Source organism: Vigna unguiculata, chromosome 4 (genome assembly GCF_037176805.1).
Source record: "Vigna unguiculata cultivar grain cowpea cultivar isolate G323 ecotype 2 chromosome 4, ASM3717680v1, whole genome shotgun sequence".
Lineage (NCBI taxonomy): Eukaryota > Viridiplantae > Streptophyta > Magnoliopsida > Fabales > Fabaceae > Vigna > Vigna unguiculata.
The window spans coordinates 197,501-202,500 of NC_140795.1; the positions used below are offsets into that span (position 1 = coordinate 197,501).

General features: G+C 27.8%; 2 non-coding genes across 2 annotated transcripts; both read right to left on the reverse strand.

The window, feature by feature from the left end:
- Positions 1-720: 720 nt before the first annotated feature.
- Positions 721-792, reverse strand: TRNAT-GGU (transfer RNA threonine (anticodon GGU)). The gene has a single exon. It is a non-coding gene; the product is annotated as a tRNA-Thr (tRNA).
- A 3,701-nt stretch (positions 793-4,493) lies between these two features.
- TRNAC-GCA (transfer RNA cysteine (anticodon GCA)) lies at positions 4,494-4,564 on the reverse strand. The gene has a single exon. It is a non-coding gene; the product is annotated as a tRNA-Cys (tRNA).
- Positions 4,565-5,000: the final 436 nt, after the last annotated feature.

Sequence of the window (5,000 nt, forward strand, 5' to 3'; positions counted from 1 at the left end):
AAGAAACTTATTCTTGAAGTTTGGTTGTGAATTGACTTCTATTTTGTCTAGGAAACTACTGTAGGATCATAGGTTTTCTAAATTTCTATTTCATTTACAGTTTTTTCTTTAGTATTTCATTTTTTTTTATAAATACTATAATAAAAAGAAAAAACTGTAAATGAAAGTTTTTGTCTCATATATATGAATTGCTGGAAAAATATCGTACACATCGATATGAAAAGAAACTATTTGATATGTGAAGACATAATTTAATGTATTTTTCTATTATTTCTATAAGATTCTATCTAATCTTATAGAAATAATAGAAATTTATGGAAAAAAATATGTTTCATTTTAATTTTAAAAAAACTTGTTTGGTGGAACTTGAAATTCGTATTAAGGCCCTTCTGAGTAAAGAAAAGGCATAACCTTTTTTCTTAGTTCAGAAACAAGAAGATTTCATTGGAAATATTCAGAGATTCTTAGGGAGTCTAAACGAAAAAAGTCTTAAAAAGAAAAAAAATTGTTCGAATTGAATCTTTATCAAATTTGAATATCAGAATAGTAGATATAAATATAATTCAACGGGTTAGGTCCACTTACTTTTTTTTATTTTTCCATTATTGAATTTTACACTTTTTCTTTTTTATTACAAATAGAAACTTTTTCAAAATATCAAGAATCTTTTTATTCTTCCTTCAAATAGAAAGACTATTGCTTTTGAAAAAAAAAGTAAAAAGCCCCTTATCGGATTTGAACCGATGACTTACGCCTTACCATGGCGTTACTCTACCACTGAGTTAAAAGGGCCCTTTTTCTTTCTTTCAATTTCTAAATAAGGAACTAGCATGACTAGTACATATATTTGTTACTGTGTATACTTATTCTATAAATTTATATAAATTATTTCTATAAATTTATATAAATTATATAAATTAAATGATATAAATGGGATTAGAATACATGTACATCAATATCTATTATTTGTATAATGACTCATCAAAGAACAAAAAATTGGATTTACCTAGTGAATAGAATATAGTTAAAAAAAAGAATTGATTAAGATTGGATTTGATCCATATCAAATATATTATTTCAAAATGGATTCTTGAAGTCATTCTAATCATAACACTAAATTCTTTTTATTGATACATAAATGTACTCACAAAATAAAATATTTCATCGAAACATTGATAAAATCGAATCATTGATAAAATGGATTCAATATGTTCTGTCCCTAAACCAAATTTTTATTTTTTTATTGAAAAATTCTATTTTCCAAAGTTTTTTTTCTTAGTATTAGATATAAATCTACCTATCGAATCTTAGTATTAGTAATAAATGATAGAAATGAAGTTTTAACCTCTCGTCCTTTGCAACAAACGAATCATTCCTGTGAAGAATTTTCTCTTTATTGGAACATTACTTCTTTTTTTTTCTTATTATGACTGGAATAAAAAAATTTAGAAATATAAATGATTAATAAAAAATTTCTATGGAATTATGAAAGAACGAAAAATATTTTTTTTTATCGAATCATATCATTATATTGACAATTGCAAAAAACTGTTCATACTATGAACGTAGTATAATGGCGGTCGGGCAAGTATGCCCCCATCGTCTAGTGGTTCAGGACATCTCTCTTTCAAGGAGGCAGCGGGGATTCGACTTCCCCTGGGGGTAGGGTGTTACGAAAGGAAGTTGATCAAAAATTTTCAATAAAAACTGAAATGTATTCTTCCTATTGTGCTGGGTCGATGCCCGAGCGGTTAATGGGGACGGACTGTAAATTCGTTGGCAATATGTCTACGCTGGTTCAAATCCAGCTCGGCCCAAGAATTTGCCGATCCACTATGAAATTCTATAACCCATTTATAGTTCTCTGGAAATGACTGATGTGCTATGATACGGAAGAATCAAAATATTAAACATATCTAAGGTTATTTCTTTTTTTTCTGTATTCCATATTTCTTTCCACAAATTCAAAATCTTGTTAATAATCGGTATTCATGTCAAGATCTGTAAGTAGAAAATATAAGGAAAAATTGAAAAAAAAAATATTTTTTTTTCATTGATTCAATTTTCAATCGATTTGTTAATAGAATAAGAATAAGAAACGGATTACGAGTAATTTGTGTCGATCTCACTAAAGTGGATATCGATATACATATCAATATATAAAAAAATGCGCTTTTTTCATTTACAACAAAAAGGTTCGAATCCGAAATAGAAAAAGAAAAGGTTTGACAGAAACGGTCCGTAAAAATATTTATACAGTACACCCCTTTCCCTGGGATTGTAGTTCAATTGGTCAGAGCACCGCCCTGTCAAGGCGGAAGCTGCGGGTTCGAGCCCCGTCAATCCCGTTGGATATAAATCCAAAAAAATAAAAAATAAATTCCTTTTTTGTGTATTTGTAGGGAATCAAATTGATAAACAAAATTTTATTTGGGGCCCCCCCCTGCTTTTTCATTTGTTTCGCCGAAAAAGGAAGGAAAGGGATTTTGGACTTTCATCAAGAATAAATGTTTTTTTGTTTTATTTAGTATGGATAAAAGATCTTCCTATGTTATACTATTTCATGAGTTGATTTGATAGCTCAGATTTTGTGATTCATGATATTGATCCGATTTGATATCATTGAAATCCAATTTATACCATTGTTGAAAGATTGAACATTTCTATGGGATTAAATCCCGAATTTTTTTTTTAGAAATTTAAGAGAAATAGAACATAATAAAGATTATGGAAGTAAATATTCTCGCATTTATTGCTACTGCACTGTTTATTCTAGTTCCTACTGCTTTTTTACTTATAATTTATGTAAAAACGGTAAGTAAAAGTGACTAATTTCACTGAAATATGATTTCTTCATTTTTATGAATGATTTAAAAAAATGATCGTACAATCAGCGTAATCCAGATAGTAGAAATCAATTTGATTTCTACTATCTGAGAATTGCGTCCAATTTTTTTTTTCAGATTCTTTTTACAAACAATTCCGGTATCTTAGGAAAAAAAGGGGGTAAAAAAACAGGAATGGTTATTACACGGTCCGCCATTTTCCATATATATATATATCTATATAACCAGGTTAAGCGTCAGTTCATCGAAATAGAAATTTTAAGAAAAATTTGATTGGAATAGGAATCCATTTCTTCTTCTTTTTGATTCCCTTGTTTTTCTCAAAATAGGAATATGGGAATAATGAAAATATTTGTTTGATTGAAAGAGTATTTTCAATTCCTATAAGATACATAGAATACATTACACTACTAAAATATAATAGAATCAAGATAGATTTTCTATTTGAACTCAATTAATTAGTATTAGTTTAAATGAAATATTTTCATTCAATAGTTTCGAAATTCAAAAATTCAGGTAGAAATCAACAAGGTTACTTGGATCCCTTAACTCAATTTTTAGTATCCCTATAGCCCACTTCTTCCCCATACTACGAGGGAAAGGGAAAATGAAAAAACTACCATTAAAGCAGCCCAAGCAATACTTACTATATCCATGTAAATTTTGTCTCCTATCTCTATAAATATGAAGGAACTATTTCATTATTTTTTCAAATTTTTTATTCTATTCTTTTTTTTGTATTATTCGCTAAAAATACTATACTATAATAGTGGAATTGCTATTACAGAGTCAAAAAAAGGATTCTGGGCTAACATCATTCACGAAAAACAAGAATTCATTCTATTTATTAGTTATTAGAACATCTAAAAAGTTTTTTTTGATTATTTTTAGTAAAATCATAAAACATTAAACATAAAAAAATTATAGGAAGTTATAAGTCAATGAATGTTACTACCAGGTGGGAATATTAAGATTTCTCTTTTATCATTTCCTTAAGGATTTCATAAAAAAAGAATCAAGACAGATTCATTTGCATACTTATACTCTTCTTTCTATTTGAAATAGTCCCTTAAATGTCTCCCAATTCGTTCTCTAAAATAATTAAAAAAACTTTTTTTCTTTTCTATTCGATTTTAGAATCAAAACTTTTTAATTTTATTAGAATATAGAATATGAAAATCTAAAGAATACTTTTTTTGAATATTACGAAAGCGAATTAGCTAAATTAAAGCTATTAAATAGAATTGATCTAAATAAATAATATTGATAAAATGTGGAAGCACTCATAAACTTTAAATTAGTCTGTATAGAAGGTTTTTCTTCTGCCTTTTCTCTACCTAAAAATGGACTTTCCTATCCGACTTATTCTTAATCCAATCTAATAAAAGACCCAGTCAGGAGACAGACACTACAATAGTTGTGTAGTGAACGAACTATCATTTCTAAATTTATGGATTCCTTTTCACTACTAGAATCTTTCCTTGAATTCGAGACAAAAATATTTACAACATTTTTTAAGCTACTGATGCTTATAATTTCGAATCAAACGCAATTCTCAAGACTCCTTTTCCCTCGCTTGCTTCTGTTGGAAAAAAAGTTTTCTAAAAAAACGTAATATAATCTTTCATTTACAGTTTCTTATCGATCAGGCGACACCCGGATTTGAACTGGGGAAAAAGGATTTGCAGTCCCCCGCCTTACCACTCGGCCATGCCGCCAATAAAAATATAGATATGAAGTTTTTGAGAATACTCCCCCCTTTTCTTTCTATTGAAAAATTGAAAAACAATCTTGAGACAAATCGCAACCGTTAACTATTCTTTTATGAATTATTCTTGAATATTTGAATAGAAATTTTTTTTTCTTAATGAGATCAGAAAATAAAAATTGATACATAACCAATCAATATTGCTTTTTTTTTTAACTTTGTTCATTCTAATTATAACAGCAACTTTCAATATATGTAAACCCTAGAATATCAATTTGATCTGTTACACAGATATTATCTAATCGAGTATCTTATCCATATCTATATAGATATAGAATACCAATACTATACGGTATTTTCAAGAAATTATCGTGCTTATTCTTTTTTTACAATTTTCAATAGAAAATTTGTAAAAATTCACACAACATGTTATGTGTTTGTTATCC